Source organism: Schistocerca nitens, chromosome 1, assembly GCF_023898315.1.
Source record: "Schistocerca nitens isolate TAMUIC-IGC-003100 chromosome 1, iqSchNite1.1, whole genome shotgun sequence".
Taxonomy (NCBI): Eukaryota; Metazoa; Arthropoda; class Insecta; order Orthoptera; family Acrididae; genus Schistocerca; species Schistocerca nitens.
The window spans coordinates 980688343-980713560 of record NC_064614.1 but is presented as its reverse complement, the minus strand read 5'-3'; the positions used below and the strand labels follow the sequence as shown (position 1 = coordinate 980713560).

Here is a 25218-nt window from a genome sequence, read left to right as displayed (position 1 = left end):
TTTATATATGTATCTCCTACCACCGTTTTATGAGCAGATTTTTGTCTCTCCTTACTTTATAAATAGATTGTGTGATATATTGATAGTGTCTAATCCATCAAAACAGTTTATAGGACAGGTGACTGTACATCAATTGTACTTTGAGTTTTTGTGACTATTGAAATGTGCTAACATTTTTGCCAGTGCCACAATCGGTGACAAAAGGCAATAAAATGGGGTTCAGAACTAAGAAAATGTTCTTGATGCAAATTTGTATTTACCCCAAATACATGTCAACTGTGTAAAGTTGATAAAATTTCCAGTGATGAGTTCATGGAAGTGGTGGGTGTTTGCTTTGGATACAAGTCCTGTGTGATTGAAATTGTTACTTGTCTTCTGTGTCTCACCGAAACACTTTCCAGTTGACTATCAGCCCTAAAATAATTTCGGACAGAGAATAGCAGTATTTGTGTTATCCTATTGCTTTACATCTCATTCTAACAGGTTCTTACGTACCTAGCCAGGTCATACTTACGTACACAGATAAAATTGTGCTCAGCCTAACAACAAAAGGATGTTTACAGGGCAGTATTTTGGAACATAGCCATAGAGTGCCTATTACAAAATATGACAGTGGCACGACCAACAACCGAGTAGGTGACTTACGCGGATGATTGTAGCTGGGAGATCCAGGACAGAGAGCAGACAGGCAAGAATTACAAGAGAAGAACTGCACAAATGGTGTTTCGTAGAGTATGTGAAAAGTTGTTGCCCATAAAAACAATTCACAAGTGAAATGCATGACTTTAAATTACAGGAAACCCTTACAATCAAACAACTTCCTAGTTTATCAATAAACTTCCTCAATTTACAAAACATGTCACTTAAAATAAAACACTCCAGCTTTCAGTAGCTGTCTCCTACATAGTCATCAGGTGTTCAGTCACTGACTGCCAGGGCTGACATGGTGTTCTAGTTATATAGCTTCTATGTCAGCATTTGTAACACTCCAGAGGGGCCAAAGTGAGTCATGTGGAGGGCAAGTTGGGTGGCTCATAGATGCTCTAGCCTTCCATGGAACAGTGACATCAAGTGACGCAAGGTGCCATCACCACATTTGAAACAGTTGCTTCCGCATCCCTACAATCATCAAGCCTCTGTCTTTGCTTTAGCTCAATGTTCAAAGCTCCTGCCTCCATGCTCTACTAAGTATACAACAGTGCTGTTTATACTAATTTTGGCCACTTATTTTGTAGCAGAATCATCTTTTTAAGCAGTACATTGTGTTATTTTTCTTGGAGATTTTCAGACACAGCTGACTTCTCAAGTTCGCATTGTTTATTATGTTGTGAGTGCTCTGCACAATGCTCATCAGCAAGCAACAGTGTGAATAGTTTGTCTTGAGCAAATGCTACTCCATTCAGAAGGGGCACTATACATGCAATGAGCTTAAAGGCCTATGTTATCTGTAACCAGGAGTAACAACATACCTCGCATCTTGGAGGTGAGACAGAACACTGGTCTCAGGCCACTTCTCTTCAACAAGCATCCTCTCACGCTAGTCAATGCGTCACAGTATGGGAGGAATGCAGCCAGAATGGCCATTTCCAGATTAGATTAGATTAGATTAGATTAATACTAGTTCCATGGATCATGAATACGATATTTCGTAATGATGTGGAACGAGTCGAATTTTCCAATACATGACATAATTAGGTTAATTTAACAACATACTTAAGTTAATATAACAACTTTATTTTTTTGTGTTTTTTGTTTTTCTTTATTTTTTATTTTTATTTTTTTAATATTTTTTTCTTTTTTTCTTAATTTATATCTAAAAATTCCTCTATGGAGTAGAAGGAGTTGTCATTCAGAAATTCTTTTAATTTCTTCTTAAATACTTGTTGGTTATCTGTCAGACTTTTGATACTATTTGGTAAGTGACCAAAGACTTTAGTGCCAGTATAATTCACCCCTTTCTGTGCCAAAGTTAGATTTAATCTTGAATAGTGAAGATCATCCTTTCTCCTAGTATTGTAGTTATGCACACTGCTATTACTTTTGAATTGGGTTTGGTTGTTAATAACAAATTTCATAAGAGAGTATATATACTGAGAAGCTACTGTGAATATCCCTAGATCCTTAAATAAATGTCTGCAGGATGATCTTGGGTGGACTCCAGCTATTATTCTGATTACACGCTTTTGTGCAATAAATACTTTATTCCTCAGTGATGAATTACCCCAAAATATGATGCCATATGAAAGCAATGAGTGAAAATAGGCGTAGTAAGCTAATTTACTAAGATGTTTATCACCAAAATTTGCAATGACCCTTATTGCATAAGTAGCTGAACTCAAACGTTTCAGCAGATCATCAATGTGTTTCTTCCAATTTAATCTCTCATCAATGGACACACCTAAAAATTTGGAATATTCTACCTTAGCTATATGCTTCTGATTAAGGTCTATATTTATTAATGGCGTCATACCATTCACTGTACGGAACTGTATGTACTGTGTCTTATCAAAATTCAGTGAGAGTCCGTTTACAAGGAACCACTTAGTAATTTTCTGAAAGACAGTATTGACAATTTCATCAGTTAATTCTTGTTTGTCAGGTGTGATTACTATACTTGTATCATCAGCAAAGAGAACTAACTTTGCCTCTTCATGAATATAGAATGGCAAGTCATTAATATATAATAAGAACAACAAAGGGCCCAAGACTGACCCTTGTGGAACCCCATTCTTGATAGTTCCCCAGTTTGAGGAATGTGCTGATCTTTGCATGTTACGAGAACTACTTATTTCAACTTTCTGCACTCTTCCAGTTAGGTACGAATTAAACCATTTGTGCACTGTCCCATTCATGCCACAATACTTGAGCTTGTCTAGCAGAATTTCATGATTTACACAATCAAAAGCCTTTGAGAGATCACAAAAAATCCCAATGGGTGGTGTTCGGTTATTCAGATCATTCAAAATTTTACTGGTGAAAGCATATATGGCATTTTCTGTTGAAAAACCTTTCTGAAAACCAAACTGACATTTTGTTAGTACTTCATTTTTACAGATATGTGAAGCTACTCTTGAATACATTACTTTCTCAAAAATTTTGGATAAAGCTGTTAGAAGGGAGATTGGACGGTAATTGTTGACATCAGATCTATCCCCCTTTTTATGCAAAGGTATAACAATAGCATATTTCAGTCTATCAGGGAAAATGCCCTGTTCCAGAGAGCTATTACACAGGTGGCTGAGAATCTTACTTATCTGTTGAGAACAAGCTTTTAGTATTTTGCTGGAAATGCCATCAATTCCATGTGAGTTTTTGCTTTTAAGCAAGTTTATTATTTTCCTAATTTCAAAGGGAGAAGTGGGTGAGATTTCAATTGTATCAAATTGCATAGGTATGGCCTCTTCCATTAACAGCCTAGCATCTTCTAATGAACACCTGGATCCTACTATATCCACAACATTTAGAAAATGATTATTAAAAATATTTTCAACTTCTGACTTTTTGTTCGTAAAGTTTTTATTCAATTTGATGGTAATACTGTCTTCCTCTGCTCTTGGTTGACCTGTTTCTCTTTTAATAATATTCCAAATTGTTTTAATTTTATTATCAGAGTTGCTGATTTCAGACATGATACACATACTCCTGGATTTTTTAATAACTTTTCTTAATATAACACAGTAGTTTTTATAATTTTTGATAGTTTCTGGGTCACTAGTCTTTCTTGCTGTCAGATACATTTCCCTTTTGCGGTTACAAGATATTTTTATACCCTTAGTAAGCCATGGTTTCTTACAAGGTTTCTTACGAGTATATTTAACTATTTTCTTGGGGAAGCAGTTTTCAAATGCATTTACAAAAATGTCATGAAATAAATTATATTTTAAATTGGCATCAGGTTCACGGTACACCTCATCCCAGTCTAACTGCTGTAGGCTTTCCCTGAAATTTGCAATTGTTAAATCGTTGACTGAACGTACCACTTTGGAGGACTGTTTAGTATTGCTGAATGGAGCTATGTCATATATTGTAACTAGCTGTGCACCATGATCAGAAAGACCATTCTCAACAGGCTGAGCATTTATCTGGTTAAACTTATCTTGGTCTATAAAGAAGTTATCTATCAGTGAGCTGCTATCCTTTACCACCCGAGTAGGAAAATCAATAACGGGTGTCAAATTGAAAGAACCGAGTAATACTTCAAGGTCATTTTTCCTATTACCCTCTTTCAGAGAATCTACATTGAAGTCCCCACAAATAATAATTTGCTTCCCCCTGTCTGACAGATAGCACAACAAGGAGTCCAAATTTTTCAGAAATAGATGAAAATTTCCTGATGGGGACCTATATACAGTTACAATTATAAATGTGCCTTTATTTAATTTAAGCTCACAGGCACATGCTTCTATATGTTTCTCTACACAAAACTTTTTTGTTTCTATACTTTTTGCACAATGATAACTTTTGACATATATGGCAACTCCTCCTTTCTCCATATTTTCTCTCATTACATGTGCAGAGAGCTTATATCCACTTACATTTACCTTATCCATATCAGTAACAATGTGATGCTCAGACAGGCATAGTATATCTATTTCATTCTCAGCTTCTAAATCTTCTAAACAAACCAGAAGCTCATCTACTTTATTCTTTAAACTCCCAATATTTTGATGAAATATACTTACATTATTTTTAATTATACCTTTATGAGAACCTTTCCTTATTCTAACATTTGCAGTACTCTCCTGTCTGAGTTTCTCATTGTGCTTAGGCCTAGTTCCTATACCAGTGGTCACACGGTGTTCAGAGAGGCAGATTATGTCAACTGGGTTGGGTGACTTTAATTCATCAATGCAATTACCTAGGACTGAGCTACAACTTGGTGGAAATAAAATTTCTGGTGATTGGTGAAAATTTATAATTGATAGCTGTGATTGGTGATCCAATGTGCTAGAATTGTGCTGTTTAATTTCTTTCCTAAACTGAAGATTTGTTTCAATCCTGACCTCTCGTAGAACTTGACATCTTTCTGTCTTACCTATCCTAAAAAAGGTGCTGCTCCAACACCTGTAACCACTGGTATTTTACCATTCATGGCAGTGCCTCCCCCCCTTAAATTTCCTGCTATTACCCCAGCCAGTTTCCCCTTCCCTTTCCTGTTGAGATGTAGGCCGTGCCTGGTATAGTCCCACCTACTGAGATAATCAACAGGAACCACACCAATATGAGCCCCCGCACCAGACCCAAGCAGCCGTTCCAACTCCAAATTAACTCTCCCAACAGAAGAGTCCAAATGAGGCCGGTCATGACGTCTCAGGACAGATACAAATTCAACATTGGTGTGTCTCGATGCCGACGCAATCTTTACCAGGTCACACTCTATACTGTACCCAGGATCTCTGTCAATGCTGTTCCCTGGCCCTCCCACAATAACCACGGTGTCTTCCCTGGTAAATCCTTTACAGAGTGAACCTAAATCCTCTGTCACCTGATCCAGACTAGCACTTGGTTTGAAAAAATTTGTGACCTGGTATTCTGGTCCTAATTCCTCCTGCAGAAGTTGGCCTACACCTCTGGCATGAGAACTGCCTAACAACAAAACTTTCTTCCTTTTCGATAACTTTCCTACATTCTTTTTCAATTTCCTATTGAAAGTTTGTTGTGTCCTGTCTACACCTACCTCTGCTTGAGGCTCATCAGTTTCTAACTGAAGCAACAGGTCAAACTTATTTTTGACATTCACCACAAAACTGTCAGACTTAGTTCTAGGCCTGTTCCTTCTGCTACCTGTTGCCACTTCCCACCTCTCTTTGCCCTTCTCCCTCCTTAACCTGTCCAGATCTTCCCTAGCCTGATCTAGCTCAGCCTGAAGGGCAGCAATTTTCCCCTCCTGTTCCACTATCTTCCTATCTCTGCTGCAAATCCTACATAACCACTGATGAGCCTGATCCACTTTCCCAACACCCACGCCACTGCAGTCCCCCCAGTGAAAAAAACTACTACATCCATCACACCAAACCCCGGAACTAACAATTCTACGGCAAGTCATGCACTTCTCACTCATGGCAAAAATAATACTTTAGCTAGAATAAATCAATTAAATTACCGAAAATCAAAAAAGACGTTACAAGAATTAAGCCTATTCACAAATGTATATAAGCAAGTTTCTGATTTAAAATTCCGCTGTTTTTCTGAGATCTGTATTAAAACAATGAAGGTATACGCTATTTATTATATATTTCACTCGATGGAATGAAAAAAAGGACAATTAAACGAGATACTTTAACTTTGATTCTCCAAAAACGTTACGAGAATTAGGCCTATAAACAAATGTATATAGGCAAGTTTCTGATATAAAGTTACGCTGTTTTTCTGAAATCTGTATTAAAACAATGAAGTTATACGCTATTTGCGGTAGTTTACTTATTTGTTACCGAGAAACTAGTTAAATTACCGTGAAACAAGAAACAAACACGTTTACAAAATTTAAGCCTAAGCGCGACTTCACAAGTACGTGAAAGCTTCGCAATTTCTCCCTTGCTGTAACCATTTTCCCCAAACATGCACTTCAGTGCCAAAATGCAGACTCTAGATGGTAGTAAAAAAATAATCTTTACCCTGTGTGCCAGAATGTTCAGGGCTTCTTTCTTGTGTACAGGATGGTGAAAACTGTTGGTGTTAAAGTACCAGTTAGTGTGCACAGATGTCTGTCGCACTGAATGACAAAGCTGGCCTCCTGCCTTCCGCTCAGCTGAAACACCCAAGAAAAGTGTCCATCCCAACATTAAATTTACTGTCAAGATGGAGAGCAATAGTGAGCTACTGTTCTTGGAAGTAGTATATTTACATAGGACAAACTATTTGCACTATTCGTGATTGTTGTGCAGAGCACTCAACACTTTAAACAAAGGGATTTAGAAAACAGACACAAAATATAATTTGGAAAGGTGACACTTTTCATTCATGCATCATCATATTGGGATTCTGTTACAAAAGAAATGGCCAAAATTGGTATGAACAGCACCATTTTTAAGAGAGACCAAGGGTGCACACTTTGTAGGACAAGAGGTGGTGGCTTTGAGTGCCGAGTGAAAGCAAAGACAAAGACTTGATGATTGTAGGGAGGCGGGAGCAGCAGTTTCAAATGTGGTGCTTTTGCCACCTGACGTCCCTCGGTCTTGTGGTGGCATGGAGCTGCCAAGAGCTGCTGAACTTGATTTCCACACATGCATCCTTTTGGGCCCCCACAGGAAGGTTCCAGATGCTGTTGTTGCATCTATATAAGCAGAACATCGTGCCAGCTCTGATGACAATGACGACAGAGATGGCTGTTTAAATTCACGCGGCTGGTAAAACAATATGATATTATTGAAGCATGCCATTGTCAGACACCCAGTGGATTCAGAGTTTGTTATAAATGCCAGCAGCTAAACTGTGGACATAGTGCAGGAAATAGTCCAAAATAGACTGAAAGTGCCCTTGAAGGTGAACAGAATATATCACAAATACACCTATCTGTCATTATGGCGCACAGAGAAGGTGCCTGTGCTCACAGACTAGTGCTGGTAAGGGCAGCTGTTCTGTGTACAGGGCCCCCCTGCGGGTTCGGGGGCAAGAATAGGCCCGCGGTATTCCTGCCTGTCGTAAGAGGCGACTAAGGAGTCTCAAACGTTTCGGCCTTCTGTGATGGTCCCCTCTTGGGTTTGACCTCCTTTTTTCCAAATTTCCGTTGTTAGTGCGTGCCATTTGGGGAAGGACGCCTTACGTGGTGTTTTTCTATTGGTCCATCATGCACCACCATCTTGCATGTTACCTATTGTCGTGTGGCGGGATTTACACCCAACGTCTTCTGGGTTGCCTCCTTCTCGTCTTGTGCGCAATCCCCTTCTTAGCGCCCACGACAACTGTGGACCCTTTAAACACCTAAAATCCAGCACGGTAGCCAGTCCGTTGTGGTGGGGTCGTCATGTACCCTGTTGGTGGTAGCCCCTGACCACGCAGGGATCGCACTACAGATGCCAGAGCTGTTTCCTCCCCATGCATGCCAAGGAGTATATGCCCATCTTGTCTGGGGCACGGGGACTCCGGGCAACAGGATATCGGCCAGGTACCCGTTGCTTTGGCTGGGTGGCGCCCTTGGGGAGAGCCCTCGTTCGGAGTAGGTGGCATCTGGGCGGATGTGGCGCAATGAAGCGCAATAAATCACACCAAGCTGGTGGTCGCACGGCCACCAGCGTCTCTAAGCGAGGCAGAGTTGAGTTTGATGCTGCGCAATATGACCCTCAGTCGTTCCCCTCATTGGCTGCGCCATGGGAGGGACGCAGATCTAGTGCCAAGCAGGAGCCTTACGTACCGCAATACCTTGTCTGCAGCAGGACTGATGGTGACTCCTTTCTTCCGACGAAGCCTCTGTTTTTTGTGGAACACCTGGAGGATAAGTTTGGGGAAGTGGCGGGGTTGTCTAAAATGAGGAATGGGTCCATCCTCCTCAAGACGTCCTCCCCAGCCCAGTCACGAGTGTTGCTCTTGTGTGATAAGCTGGGTGACGTCCCTGTTACTGTCACTCCCCACACTAGCTTAAATATTGTCCAGGGGATTATTTACCATCGTGACCTCTCGTTACAATCCGATGACGAGCTGAGAGCCGACTTGGAACGACGTGGTGTACATTTTGTCCGTCGTGTACATAGACGACCCAAGACTAACAGGGTGGCCACCGGTGCCTTTATCTTGGCCTTTGAGGGTGATGTCTTGCCCGAGAAGGTCAAGGTAATGGTTTACCGTTGTGACGTCAAGCCATACGTCCCTCCCCCGATGTGGTGCTTCCAGTGCTGGAAGTTTGGACATATGTCCTCCCGTTGCCCATCCAGCACTACATGTCGAGATGGCGGACGCCCCTCTCATCCCGATTCTCCATGTGCGCCTCCGCCTGTATGTGTCAACTGTGGGGAGCACCAGCCTCCATGCTCGCCGGATTGCCCCGTTCTTCATAAGGAGCGGAAGATAATGGAATTTAAGACCCTGGACCGGCTTACTTATCGAGAGGCAAAACTGAAATATGAAAGGTTGTATCCTGCTTCCCTTCGAACATCTTATGCTGCAGCCACGTTATCGTCGCCCACGCGAGCGACGGTTGTCGCCTCATCTGTGCCGCCTTCAGTGGGCCCTCGGGGACGTGCATCTCTGTCTGCCCCCCTCGTGTCTGGGGGCAAGCCTTCCTCTGTTGCCCCCTTAGCAGTTGGGGGCACACCCTCTTCTGTCGCTCCCCCCACGCTTACTTCGGGAGTGACATCTGCTCAAAAACCGGGGGGCTCGATCCCTCCCCCTCCTTCTCCGCCGGCGTTGCCTCTGCCAGTTCCTCTCTCACGGATGGGGTCCCTCAGGGCTCACCCTTCCTCCGTTTCTTCTCCTACCCAGCCGGATGTCAGCCAGTGGCTGAAGGTTCCGCCACCTGCTGGTCGTAGGGCTTCTGTGTCGTCGTCAGCTTCCGACGCTCCTTCGGAGAAGCTCTCCCAGCCCTCTAACCCTAAGGACAGACGCGAGGAGGAGGAACGGAACGTGTCCAAGAAGAAGGACGTTCCGGCGGTTTCAGTACAGCCTGCTATAAATAGTTCTGGCTCCGGGGATGAGGTGGAGATCCTCACCTTTGCCGCAGATCTCGCCCTCACGGAACCCTCGGGGGCCTTTCCTATGGACACAGCTGGCTTTCCCCCGCTGGCGGCAGTTGGCTCTGAGGCGCCGTCTGCCTCTTAGTCGCCTTCACGCCCTCCCAGTCCCTTACTGCTTCCATTCTCCAGTGGAATTGCGGCGGTTATTTCTGCCACCTGCCTGAGCTCCGGATGTTGCTGAGTGTTTCCCCTGTTCTCTGCATTGCTCTGCAGGAAACTTGGTTTCCAGTAATGCGGACCCCCGCCCTTCGCGGTTATAGAGGCTACTATAAGAACCGCACTGCCTGTCAACGAGCGTCAGGTGGAGTTTGCCTCTTTGTTCACCACTCTGTCTGTAGCTCATCCGTACCCCTTCTGACGCCTTTAGAGGCAGTCGCTGTCAGGGTTGAGCTCTCGCCGGCTATTACTGTTTGCTCTGTTTACATTCCTCCGGATGGGGAGCTCCCCCGACATGTCTTGGCTGCGCTGCTGGCTCAACTCCCACCACCATTGCTGCTTCTGGGCGATTTCAATGCCCATAACCCTCTATGGGGTGGGACTGTCTCCGATGACCGCGGTCGTGCCGTGGAGCATTTGTTGGCACAGCTCGACCTTAGCCTCTTGAATACCGGTGCTCCCACAAATTTCAGTGTGGCCCATGGCTCGTGGCTCGTTCTCGGCCATCGATCTCTCTCTTTGCAGCCCCGGACTTGTCCCATCCCTCCACTGGAGAGTGCATCCTGACCTGTGTGGTAGTGACCGTTTTCCCATCTATTTGTCACTGCCCCAGTGTAATTCTTCTGGGCGTCTGCCCCGCTGGGCTCTCAACACGGCTGACTGGCCGGCTTTTACTTCCGCTGCCACCATTGAGTCTCCCCCACAGGGTGACATTGATGAGGTGGTCTGTGTCTTGACCACGTCAATCATTTCTGCGGCCGAGGCTGCCATCCCCCGCTCCTCTGGTCTCCCTCGGAGGAAGGCTGTACACTGGTGGTCGCCGGAGATTGCTGAGGCTATTCGCGACCGTCGGCGGGCTCTCAAGCGTCATAGGCGGCACTCGTCTCTCGAGACCCTCATCGCCTTTAAGAGGCTCCGTGCCTTGGCCCGTCGTCTTATTGCACAGCGTAAGCAGGAGTGCTGGGAGAGGTATGTCTCATCCTTGGGCTCCCGTGTCTCCCCCTCGCTCGTGTGGGCCCGGATCAGGCGGATTTATGGATACCAGACCCCTATGGGTGTCCCTGGGATCTCCTTGGACAGCGCTGTCTGCACGGACGCTGCCGCCATTGCTGAACACCTTGCCGCACACTTTGCTAAGATCTCTGTGATTGCTCCCCCCCCCCCTCCACCCCCACCCGCCCCTCGTCTTTCGCTCTCTAAAGGAGCGAGCCGAGCAGACGCCGTTATCATTCCACACGCGTCGTTCTGAAAAATACAATGCTCCTTTCAGTGAGAGGGAATTCCTCGCTGCCCTCGCCGATTGCCCTGATACAGCACCAGAACCAGACTGCATCCACGCACAGATGCTGAAGCATCTCTCCAGGGACTGCCAGAGACACATCCTCACCATCTTTAACCGCATTTGGAGCGACGGCGTGTTTCCGTCGCAATGGCGAGAGGGTGTTGTTGTCCCCATCTTGAAGCCCGGTGTGGACCCACTGGCGGTGGACAGCTATCGTCCCATTACCCTCACCAACGTTTTGTGCAAATTGCTCGAACGTATGGTGGGGCACTGTTTGTGTTGGATCCTTGAGTCGCGCGGTCTCCTCGCTCCATCCCAGGGTGGCTTCCGTCGGGGCGGGTCTCCTGCGGACAATTTGGTGCGGCTGGAATCTGCTATCCATACGGCCTTTGCCCGATGTCAGCATCTCGTTACTGTATTTTTTGATCTGCGGAATGCATATGACACCACATGGAGGCATCACATCCTTGCTACATTGCATGAGTGGGGTCTTCGTGGTCGGCTCCCGGCTTTTCTTCAAACCTTTCTAGTGGTCATTAATGGTCTGGCTGCAGCCGTGGGGTCGTCGGTGTCTCCTTCTTTGTATGCCGACGACTTCTGCATCTCATTTAGCTCCACGACTACGGGAGTCGCCGAACGCAGGCTGCAAGTAGCCGTTCGCAAGGCAGCATCATGGGCTCTGACTCATGGTTTTCAGTTCTCTGCAGCCAAGACTCGAGTTGTGAACTTCTGCAGGTGTCGGACGGTCCACCCTCATCCTGAACTTTACCTCGACGGCCACCTGCTTGAAGTGGTGGACAGTTGCCGCTTCTTAGGACTCGTCTTTGATGCCCGGCTCACATGGGTTCCTCATATTACTCAGCTGAAGCAAAAGTGCTGGCGGCACCTCAACGCCATCCGCTGCCTGAGCCACACATCTTGGGGTGCGGATCGCTGCACGCTGTTGCGATTATACAGGGCTCTTGTGCAGTCCAGGCTTGATTATGGGAGCCTGGCCTATGGGTCTGCATCACCCTCAGTGTTGACGTTGTTAGACCCCATACACCACTGTGGGGTTCGGCTTGCAACTGGCGCTTTTCGTACGAGCCCCGTGGATAGTCTACTGGTGGAGGCCGGGGTTCCCCCGCTGCTGATTCGCCGCCATCGACTGCTCGCCGACTATGCTGTCCACATGCATTGCTCGCTGGGCCATCCCAATCGTCGCCTGCTTTTCCCTGCCATGGTTCTCCATCTGCCCGAAAGGCGACCTAGGTCTGGGCTTTCCATAGCTGTCCGCGTCCAGTCCCTGCTGTCGGAACTGGGGTCATTTCCTCTTCTGCCTCCCTTCCGGGTCCGTGCACCTACGCCTCCCTGGTGTTTGCCCCATCCGTCTGGACTTGGCACAGGGACCCATGGACTCGGCCTGTGGCCCTCCGTCGTTTTCTTGCGCTCCTCGCCTCATTTTCGGGCTGTGAGACTGTCTACACTGATGGTTCCCTGGTTGATGGTCGCACTGCCTACGCTTTTGCTCACGCTGCCCATGTTGAGCAGCGCTCCTTGCCGGCTGGCTGCAGTATTTTTACTGCAGAGCTGGTGGCCATATTGCGCGCTCTTGAGCATATGCGTTTCTGCTCAGGTACGTCCATCGTCAACCGCAGTGACTCCCTGAGCAGCCTCCAGGCCATCGACCGCTGCTATCCCTCTTCTCCTCTGGTGTCCTCTATTCAGGAGTCTGTTTCCGCCATTACCCGTTCTGGTCGTTCGGTGGTCTTTGTTTGGACGCCAGGTCACATTGGCATCCCGGGGAACAAACGTGTTGACAGGCTGGCCAAAGGGGCGATCGACGCCTCAGCTTTGGAGATCGGCCTCACGGCTCACGATCAGCAGCTGGTGTTGCGCCGTAAGGTGCTTGGGATGTGGACTGCTGAATGGCGTGGCACGACATCCCCGAATAAACTGCGGGCTGTCAAGGAGACGACCGATGTGTGGCGCTCCTCCCTGCGGGCTTCTCGCAGGGACTCTGTCATTCTGTGTCGGCTCCGCATCGGCCATACCTACCTGACGCACGGCCATCTTTTGCGTCAGGAGGATCCCCCCAGTGTCGGTGTGGGTCCCGGCTGACGGTCGCCCACATTTTCTTGGAGTGTCCCAGACTGCGCACCCTCCGGCAGTCTTTTAATCTCCCGGGCACTTTGCCTTTGGTTTTATGCGACTATGCCTCCATGGCTGATGACGTTTTAAATTTTATCCGTGGTAGTCCTTTTTATGGTTCTATTTAGGGAGGTCCTGCACCTTTCCCTTTCTGTGTCTTTTGTCCTCGCGTCTCTCAAAATTTGTTGCTGTTTTGGTGTGTAGTCGGATGGTTGACTCTTTCCCTTTTTTTGTTCTCGTGGTCAGTCAACCAGTCTTCGGCCATCTTCTTTTCTTCTGTTTCTTTCTGTCTGGTGTTCATCTGTACTCTTCTTGTCTGTAGTGTTTGTTGCTGCATTTGTGTTCTTTTAGTGCCTGGGGGGGGGGGGGGAGTCTCCTTCCCCCTTTGGTTTTTACATGCTCCGCAAATTTTCGGCTCGCCTGTTTTTGGAATGGGGGACTGATGACCTTCGCTGTTTAGTCCCCCTTAAACATCCCAACAACCACCACCACCACCTGTGCACAGGGAGGAGTATTACTTCGAGCTACAGAGGCTTACTGAATACCACCAGAGAGACTCTTGTGGTTACTGTAAGATATGACCCTAGGTAAAGAGTAGTGGTGTCATGGCTTTGGAGATGGTACGGAGAGGTCTCTGGTACGGATAATTATGCTGTTAACAAATTAGAATGATAAGTAAAGTAATGAGAGGGGGGGGGGCAAGAAGCATGTGAAGAGACTTGTTCCCAACATTGAGTAAAGATTGCTGATTGGTAATGTTTATCCATCTCAGGATACAGTCCACTTTTAGATATGATCAGACACCATGTCTTAACATACGGAACAAGGCGTAAGAAGCAAAAGAGAGGTGTATGTAACTGGGACAACTTGAAGCAACAGAACATGTGATCATGAAGTATGCAATGCATGGCCATGTGACAGAGGATGAGCAGTACCTGTTGAGAGACAAAAGTATACATGATATATTCGACGATAGAATATTGTACAATGTGATGAACACTGTATCTCAGAAAGTGCCATTACATGAGTTGTCATTGTTTCTATCAGAGATTCACAGCAGTATGAGAGGTGAAATGAAGAGGACAGCTGTAAGAAGAATTCTGGGAACTGCTAAGGACAGTACAGGAATAGAGAAAAAAATTTAAACTCATCATTGATGTTCCCTAAAAGTAACGACTATCCAAGTATATTGAATACTGCAAAACAAAAATTAAGACAATTAAACAATGTTCATGTTTGATAGGAACCAGTTGAGTATATGACAAGTGTGGATAAATTGAGAAATTTTTTTTTTTTTAGTCTAATAATTCTTGCATGTCTCGAAGCTTCTTGATATCAAAAGTCTGTAAATTGTTAAATTAGTTATCTCTCTAACTTTAGATGAAGATCTAGCATCATGTGAAGGAAGCAATGCATAGGGTTTGAGGAGAAGATTGTGCTCATGAAGGTTTGTCCCAGGTTTAAACATCCACTTAGGTATTATTTAGTTCAAAAAATTATGTGTTTATAATTGCAATACAAAAGTAACACTCCAATCACAGATGATTTTCAGATTTTTCTTTCTAAAATTGTGGAACTGTATTATTCTGAAATTAGAATAGTAACAAGAATTGTAGTAAAGGGCTGTAACAATAAAACTTAGAATTGAATCTAGCAGTGACTTTTAATTGATGTTTAATATGCATTATGTGGAAAATGCGAAAATCATGTTTGATGTTACAAACACAGGAGAAACTTATCGATAATTTTTCTGAGTGCTTGGAACATCATGGACTGCTGGAAAAGTGACCATTGTTGTGACTATGTACCACAGCGGCAGACACATGGGCGCCGACAATGGTGTGTCCAGCAACAACACTGAACACAAGAATGTCCGCACTTCGTCTTTTCAGATGAGTCCTGATTTTTATCTGCAACATAGCGAAGGATGCATATTTGATTTGGGTGCTCTGAGAATCGTCATTACGAGATTATGGTTTGCAACTTGTGGTCTAGTGGCTGTCGTTGCTACTTCTGGATCACAGGGTCTCGGGTTTGATTCCTACCCAGTGAGGGATTTTCTCCGCTCAGGCCTGGGTGTTCATGTTGTCTTCATCATCATTCGGGAAATGGCGAGGTTGGAACTGGAAAGATTGGGAACACACACAGGCACTGATGACCTCAATGCCGAGCGCCACCAGATTGTTTTTGTCATTGTCATCTTGAAGTGAGGTTAAATACACAATCTCTTAAAAATGGTTACAACAATTCTGACATGAGAAAGTATATGAATAAACGTTTGGGTGAGACTTGAGAAGGAGCAAAATTCAACTCCCTGTGTCTACAACAACAGATAAAAGTTTGCATGGGAAAAAAGTGACTTCCGGTGTACAAATAATCCTTTAGCTATATCCACTGTGATAAGTGTGTGCCCCATGGAATCATATGAAAAGAACTAAATGCACATGTGTGTCTCATCTGCAGATGGCGGTTTAATGTACGGAACATTAAATTTATAAAGTAAATGCAAGGTAGGAAAAGAAAGAGCTGGATTAATCCTCAATTTTAGTATTGTAGACTGTTTAAAGGGATTATTAGATGAATGTTGTTAATGATAATTATAAAACCAGTGGCAGACAAAATGCAGTTGCCAAAAAAAAAAAAAAAAAAAAAATTAAGCGGTGGGTGTATATATCTGGTTGGCTGATATCAGCACACATGAAAGGTCAGAAACGTTTAGTAATAGTTTGTTAGAAATTATATGTGGGATTAATGAAACTCAAAGAAGAATATATATATCTCTTTAAATAAATTGGCCCTACACACTAGAGCAATATTGTAGAACCGGTTGCACGAGTGATTTGTAAGGAGTACCCTCTGTAAACTGATTGCAGTTCACCAGTATCTACTAACAAACTGAAGCATACCACCTGCTTTAGTTACAAAGGATACTATGCGATCATTCCATTTCATATTCCTAGAAATTGCTAGACCCTGGTGTTTCTATGAGTTGACCAATTCAAACAGTGACTCATTGATATTACAGGTGTACGATACAACATTTTTTACGTTTTGTGAAGTGCACAGTTTTAAATTTCTGAACATTTAAAGCAAGTTGCCATTCTTTGCACTACTTTGAAGATTAACAAGATCTGACTGGATATTTATATACCTTCTTTTAGATAGTACTTCTTTATAGATAACTGTATCATCTGCAAAAAGTCTGAGGTTACTATTAATATTGTGTTCAGGGTCATTAATATACAACATGAACAGAAAGCGCTCCAACAAACTTCCCCAGGCCACACCTGAAGTAACTTCTACATCTGATGATGACTATCCATCCAAGATAACATGCTGTGTCCTCCCTGCCAAAAAGTCCTCAATCCAATCACAAATTTCAGTTGGTAACCCGTATGATCATACTTCTGACAATAAGCATAAGTGTGGTATTGGATCAAATGCTTTTAGAAAATCAAGAAATACTACATCTGACTGACTGCCTTGATCCAAAGCTTCCAGTTTGTCATTTGAGAAAAGTGCAAATTGGATTCCACATGATTGATGTTTTCAGAATCCATGTCAGTTGGTTTGAGAAGGTCATTCTGTTCAGGATACCTCATTATGTTTGAGAACATGTTCTAAGCTTCAACAACAAATTGATGTCAAGAATACTGGGTGGCAGTTCTGTGGATCTCTTGCTATTACCTTTCATGTAGACAGGTGTGACCTGTGCTTTTTTGCAACAACTGGGAACAGTCTTTTGTTTGAGAGATATACGATAGATTACAGTTAAAAGAGGGGCTAATTCAGCTGCAAATTTAGTATAGAATGTGACGGGGATTCCATGAGGCTCTGGAACTTTGTTCAGTTTTAACTATTTCACCTGTTTCTAAACACGCTGACACTCCCTCAAGGGGGCTCATAACTCTGTGGCAGGTTCGTGCTTGACTACCATGGGGTCCCAGCCTTTGCAGCATCTTTTCTCTTCCATGTTGCATGCCTATCCCTCCCTTGGAGAACAAGTCTGGGATGTTTTGGAAATGTGTTCTGCATATTCAGTTGCCGGTATCAGAACGGTCTCTCCACTGCCTTCCGTTCCTTCTCCTGAAAGGACAGAAGGTATACTCCCACGAAGACTTCTTACGTTCCTCCAGCCAACAAGCATCTCAGCATTCCTCTGCCAAGCGAAAAGGCTCCAAGAAGTCAAACAAAGGGAAGCGGTCTTCTCACGCACCACTAACTGTTTTTCTGCCCTGGACTCTGCAGACTGACAGAATGAGAATGTCAATGCCTCTGCAGACACCAAGGAGCAGAATCATCCTGCCTCTGTGGCCTGTAGCAGTGAGGCTTCAAAAGCCGGCACTCGGCAGCTGCTGAGGTGACACCCCTTCATTTTTTTCTTCATCGTGACTCGCCTCCAAGGGAATGTTTGCAGCCTTCAGTCCAACAAAGAGGACCTACGGCTACTCTTAGAATTGCAGCGTCCACCTGTACTCTGCTTCCAGGAAACAGAATTGTGTCCTCACGACTGCTTTGATCTCTCTAATTTCTTCCAGGTTCGCTTTGACCTTCCCTCTGTGGACAGCATTCTGTCTCATTGGGGGAGTCGTGCTACTCATCAGGGATGATATTCATAGTCAACTCATCTCCCTGACTATCCGGCTCCAAGCTGTTGCAGTCCGCATTGTTCTTCGTCACTTGATCTTTTCCCTTTGTACCATTTACACCCCTCCGTCATTCGGTGTCACCAGGACAGACTCCCCCACCCTTTTCTGCTGCTTGGTGATTTCAGTGCGAACCATGTTCTTTGACATTCGCAAAGAACCTGTCCAAGTGGAGCCCTCTTGGCTGACCTTCTCAGTCAACTTAACATCATCTGCCTTAGCATGGGATCACCCACATTGCTTTCACACCTGTTCCCATTTGGACCCCTGTTTCCTCAGTGTCTGGCTCGCGCATTATTTTGAGTGGTCCGTTCACTCTGACATGTACTCAAGCGATCATTTTCCATGTGTGTCATCAGATTGCTGACTCCTACACCCGACCTATGTGGACACCCAAATGGCACTTTCTAAAGCTGTCTAGAGGCTTTACTCCTCCCTGGCGATCTTGGATGAACGTCATTTCTCCAGTTGCAATGACCAGGTGGAAGCTGACCGGACTGATCGTGTTGTTGGATGTGCCTTTGTCATTGACACCGATGTTTTTTGGTATCTGCTTCTGGAACACTGCTCAGTATTTACAGCAGAGCTCTTTGCCCTGTATCAGGCCACACAATACCCCGTGACACAGGCTTTTTAATTGCATCATCTGCTTCGACACTCTGTGCCCTTCAAAGCCTCTGTGTGCTGTACACCGTCCATCCCTTAGTGCAACAGCTCCAGGAAAGCTGTCACTTGCTCACTCTTGATGGAGCAACTGTGATGTGTCCAGGAACCCAGTCTGACAGGAAATACCACTGACACTGCTGCCTAGGCTGCTGTCCTCATACCTCAGTCCACTAGTTGTTATATTCCCTCCAATGATCTGTGTGCTGCCGTCTGTCAGCAGGTGGTGTCACTTTTGACATCACCACTGGTCTTCCCTTAATGGGAACAAGACTTGTATTATTAAGCCTCTCCCAGCTGCTTCAACGACTTCCTCTCGGTCTTCTCGCCATGAGGAGATCATTTTATTAACTAGATTGCATATTGGGCACTGTGTTTTTAGCCATTACCATTTGTTAAGTGATGCTTCCCTACCACTTTGTGCTCATTGCCCTCAACCTTTGACGGTTCACCATTTTCTGACAGACAGTCCTTTTTTTAACCACTTGCATTCTCATTTGTGTTTGCCATCTGAGTTATCAACTGTTTTAGCGAACGGCACGTGGACTGCTGACCGCATTGTACTTTCTATTCGTCATTGCAATATGACGAAGGGCATTTAATCTTTTTCTCGATGGTGTATTTTATGGAACCCTCTCCACATCCCTGTTTTTAGCTGTCTGCCCTTCCATTGACTGCGATTAGTGTGTAGTCATTTTTAACTCTTCTCTTTGTCTTTGTTTTCTGCTGTTCTGACATGGGTGGATATTTGAACATGGAGTTGAGCATTTTGGCTTTTGCTTTGTTACCCTCATTATCAGTTCCTCTCTCATTCACTTGGTTACTGGACATTAACTTGGGTGCCACTAACAGTCTTTACAAACAACCAGAATTTCTTTGGCTTTTTTGAAATACTGTTTGACAATATTCTGCTAAGGTAGTCACTGAAGGTGTCGTGCATTGCTCTCTTCAAAGTCACAGGTTTCATTCGGCATCTATCTTATATCTTATAGCCCTCACTTTCTTTTACACCTATTTTTCAGTAATCTCTGTTTCTTTAGAAGTTACTTTACAGTGACTGTATACCATGGAGGTTCTCTCAGATTGTGATCTGTCCTACTGGTTACATATCTATCCAGTACATGGTCAACTATTTCTTTTGAACTTGAACAATGTAGGAAAAGATGGATTACTACTTACCATACAGAGAACACATTACATTGCAGGCTGGCACAAGTAGACACTCATATAAAGCTTTCAGTCGGAGCCTTCATCAGAAAAAGAGAAACACACACCATTCATATATATTAGCAAGAATGCCTCATGCACACATGACCACCATCTGATAACTCAGGGCGGAATACCACTATCATGTGGGATGCTAGCAGCAATCTGGAGGGACTGAAGAAGAGGAACGGGGGAGAAACAAATGCACTCTGTCTGGCGGAGCATGCAGAGACTAGAATGACAACAGGCACAGTATCAGGAGGTTGTAATGCAGGAAGGTGGGGAAAAAAGGAGTGAAAAAGGGAGGAGTGGGGAAAGATGGACGGGTGTGTTGGCAGAGGCTGGCAAACAAAGGTCAGAGAAGAAAATGTGGAAGAGATGACAGGACAGGGGGTGGAAACTGTAGGATGGAGGGTGTGGGGCAGTATATTACCATAGGTTGAGGCTGAGCTAATTATGGAAGCAGAGAATGTTTTGTAAGGATAACTCATATCTATGCAGTCCAGAAAGGCTGGTGGTGGAGAGGAGTATCCAGATGGCTCAGGTAGTGAAGCATCCATTGAAGTCGTGCATGTCATGTTCAGCTGCATGTTGTGCCATGGGGTGGTCTACTTAGCTCTTGGCCACAGTTTGGCAGTGGCTGTTCATACTGATGTAAAGCTGTGCAGTGATTGCAGCAGAGCTGGTAAATGACATTGCTACATTCACAGGTGGCCCAACCCGTGATGGGATAGGATAAACTTGTTATAGGACTGGAATAGGAAGAGGTGGATTGGGCAGGCCTTGCACTTGGGTCTTCCACAGGGATATGATGCATGTGGCAAGGGGTTGTGGTTGTGATTGGGATTGGGAGTGGCATAGCGATAGACAAGGATGTTGTGAAGGTTGGGTGGGCAGTGGAACACTACTGTAGGAGGGGTGGGAAGGATCTTGGGTTGAATGTTTGCCATTTTAGGACATAGTACACAGAACAGGTCAGAACACTGTTGCAGAAACAACGAAAAAAGCAGGCCAATTTGAATAGAACACAATCTCCAAGATTGGTGATCTTTGACAGAAGCTTGAAAATTTAGCTTGGACTTCAGTGTGAAAACAGTTTCCACAACGAAACTTTGTCTCAAAACCTAGCAGAAAATCCATAGAGATTCTGGTCGTATGTAAAGACACAATCAGTGCCTTCTTTGCGCAATAACAGTGGAAATACTATCGATGACAGTATTGCGAAAGCAGAGTTACTAAACACAGCTTCCAAAACTCCTTCACCAAAGACGATGAAGTAAATATTCCAGAATTCGAATTAAGAACAGCTGCCAACATGAGCAACTTAGAATTAGATATGGAGTTTCCATTCTTTTAAACTTGAGTGACAGTTCCTCTGCATGCTCCTGCACTGTGCTGAATGTTTCTGATTCCTCATTGAGATATGATACTACTGATTTGTTTTGTCTAATTTTTTGAACGTATGTATTTTTGTGCTTGTTTTAGTTGTCTTTTTTACTTTGGTAATCACTATTGCCAGAATTGCATCACAATCGCTCATACCAGTTTCAGTGTGGATGTCCTCAGAGAAGTTATGTCTATTTGTTGCCATTAGATCCAGTATACTTCCATCATGGGTGGGATTCCTGACTATCTGTTCTATGCTATTGTCAGAGAAGACATTTAGTAATGCTTCACAGGATGTCTTATAACACACGCCACTAACAAAACTAATACCTCTCGATCACGGGGTCCCAGGTTCCATTCCTGGCCAGGTTGGAGATTTTCTCTGCCCGAGGACTGGGTGTTTAGGATAACGCAATCATTTCACCACCACCACCACCATCATTATTCATGACAGTGGCTAGATTGGACTGTGAAAAATGTGGACTGTGCAAAAATGGGACTTTGTATGGGCACTGATGACTGTGCAGTTGAGTGTCTCACAAACCAAAATTAAATAAAAAACTAACGAAACTGTAATTTTTTCAATTAATAGTTGGATGATAAAAGTAACAGGTAACAAGAGATTGTACTGTAAAATTACTGTATACCTTTCTTTTTCTATAGCATTTTACCGTCTGTGGCCTAGGACAAACACGATTAGCTTGCTTATGTGACAAATTGATTAGTATTTTATGTTGAAAAACAAACAAAATGAATTTTTGTTAAAAACGAACAAACTGAGTTTTTATTTTTGTTAAAAACGAACAAACTGAGTTTTTATTTTTGTTAAAAACGAACAAACTGAATTTTTATTTTTGTTAAAAATGAACAAACTGAATTTTTGTTAAACTAAAACAAGAACAACGGAACAAGAACACAGTTTGTTGTTCAGCCTTAAGTATGAAATTGTTCTACCAAGAAATGATGGACTAATCCATAAATACAAGTAAATAGTAGTGAAAGTATCAGCTCTATCAACAGAAAATAACTGAAATTTCATCAAGAGTTAGAAATATACATAAAGATTATGCAGACTTAACTGGGACTAATCCATAAATACAAGTAAATAGTAGTGAAAGTATCAGCTCTATCAACAGAAAATAACTGAAATTTCATCAAGAGTTAGAAATATACAAAAAGATTATGCAGACTTAACTAGAAACTTATTATCTGTTGTTTCTTTTATAATTTGCACTTCTTTCTGATAACATTGATTATGATATGGTTTAAGATTATTTCTCTCAATAATGTACCCAATAAGCATTGATGATTATAATGTGATATGCATTGACAACATGTTCTGAAAACAATTAGTGTTTGTGATTTGTGTATAAAACCAATGGTAAAAGATTTATTTAACCATGGTGGTTAAATGTTGACAATAGAATATGCTGAGCTGTTACGTTCAGATCATAATAGAAAATTAATGCACCAGATGAACATAACCAATGATTGTCAGTGTTCAGATATAATTTATGGGAAGAACAAAAGAGGTAGTGCCATTGAAAATATGAACTTGGCTATAAACACATTTTTTCAGCATTTGGAGTTAAACGTTCCCCTAGAGGAAATGAGTGTTAAGTTCAATAGAAGCAGAGATGGTCAAGAAGAGAAATTTTTACCTGATGCAGAGGGCAAGTTGTAACCAAGAGTTAAAACTGCTTCACAGTTATTCCAGAATCATCCAGTCCATTATAAAAAAAGCAACGTGCATATGCAACATGCAAACAATTGAAGGCTCTAACAACAAATAAAAAAACAGACTTGAGCATTATTAAGTGATAAACATATAAAAACCATGTGACAAATGAAATTACGTTCACCGGTAATGGATGTAGCAGAAATGGCGACATACTGAAATCATTTGTCACCTACTTCAGTGATTATTTCCTAAAGTGGCAGCTGATGTAACACCTGATAATGAACAACTAAATGTAGATCCATTAGATTTACTTCAGCAGACACTATTTACACTACCCAAAGCATACATTTATACAAGAATAAACACACAGATTTTAAAACCATTATGTCATTAAAAAGTGGCAGTTTGTCTGGATAAGACAGTGATTCTGGTAAGATTAGTTCAGTTAAAATCTTACACAACTTATTTGGAATACCCATGAGAAAGCTTAATAATCAGTCCTTTATTCAAGGAATATCTTGTAATGTTCTTAAATGTACAACATTCTTTAGAAATGGAGATAAGCAACTTCAAATGTAAATCCATCTTAAATGATCTAGTATTAAAAGAAAAATTGCACTAATTACATCCATTATGCATAGATGGAATTTTACCTTCATGACAGAAAGCACATAATTACATTGATAAACTGCAGCCAGCTGCTGTGGCTGAGCAGGCGCTTCAGTCCAGAACTGCGCGACTGCTACAGTTGCAGGTTCGAATCCTGCCTCGGGCATGGATGTGTGTGATGTCCTTAGGTTAGTTAAATAGTTCTAAGTTCTAGGGGTCTGATGACCTCAGATGTTTAAGTCCCATAATGCTCAGAGCCATTTTTAGACAAACTGCACGACAGTACTGAAATTAAACTCAGAATATGGGTAATACTAATGCACTCCCCTTCCCCCGGAGATTTAGAGCATGGTTTCCCCCATCATAATCTTTCATGAACCATGGACCTTGCCGTTGGTGGGGAGGCTTGCGTGCCTCAGCGATACAGATGGCCGTACCGTAGGTGCAACCACAACGGAGGGGTATCTGTTGAGAGGCCAGACAAACATGTGGTTCCTGAAGAGGGGCAGCAGCCTTTTCAGTAGTTACAGGGGCAACAGTCTGGATGATTGACTGATCTGGCCTTGTAACATTAACCAAAACGGCCTTGCTGTGCTGGTACTGCGAACGGCTGAAAGCAAGGGGAAACTACAGCCGTAATTTTTCCCGAGGACATGCAGCTCTACTGTATGATTAAATGATGATGGCGTCCTCTTGGGTAAAATATTCCGGAGGTAAAATAGTCCCCCATTCGGATCTCCGGGCGGGGACTACTCAAGAGGACGTCGTTATCAGGAGAAAGAAAACTGGCGTTCTACGGATCGGAGCGTGGAATGTCAGATCACTTAATCGGGCAGGTAGGTTAGAAAATTTAAAAAGGGAAATGGATAGGTTAAAGTTAGATATAGTGGGAATTAGTGAAGTTCGGTGGCAGGAGGAACAAGACTTTTGGTCAGGTGATTACAGGGTTATAAATACAAAATCAAATAGGGGTAATGCAGGAGTAGGTTTAATAATGAATAAAAAAATAGGAGTGCGGGTTAGCTACTACAAACAGCATAGTGAACGCATTATTGTGGCCAAGATAGACACAAAGCCCATGCCTACTACAGTAGTACAAGTTTATATGCCAACTAGCTCTGCAGATGATGAAGAAATAGATGAAATGTATGACGAGATAAAAGAAACTATTCAGGTAGTGAAGGGAGACGAAAATTTAATAGTCATGGGTGACTGGAATTCGTCAGTAGGAAAAGGGAGAGAAGGAAACATAGTAGGTGAATATGGATTGGGGGGAAGGAATGAAAGAGGAAGCCGCCTTGTAGAATTTTGCACAGAGCATAACTTAATCATAGCTAACACTTGGTTCAAGAATCATGAAAGGAGGCTGTATACATGGAAGAAGCCAGGAGATACTGACAGGTTTCAGATAGATTATATAATGGTAAGACAGAGATTTAGGAACCAGGTTTTAAATTGTAAGACATTTCCTGGGGCAGATGTGGATTCTGACCACAATCTATTGGTTATGAACTGCAGTTTGAAACTGAAGAAACTGCAAAAAGGTGGGAATTTAAGGAGATGGGACCTGGATAAACTGAAAGAACCAGAGGTTGTAGAGAGTTTCAGGGAGAGCATAAGGGAACAATTGACAGGAATGGGGGAAAGAAATACAGTAGAAGAAGAATGGGTAGCTCTGAGGGATGAAGTAGTGAAGGCAGCAGACGATCAAGTAGGTAAAAAGACGAGGGCTAATAGAAATCCTTGGGTAACAGAAGAAATATTGAATTTAATTGATGAAAGGAGAAAACATAA

General features: G+C 43.5%; 1 protein-coding gene across 1 annotated transcript in view; it reads left to right on the top strand.

The window, feature by feature from the left end:
- LOC126195148 (nuclear pore complex protein Nup107) overlaps positions 1-25218 on the top strand; it is a 236670-nt gene that overhangs the window by 121338 nt on the left and 90114 nt on the right. The gene's annotated exons all lie outside the window — the stretch shown is intronic.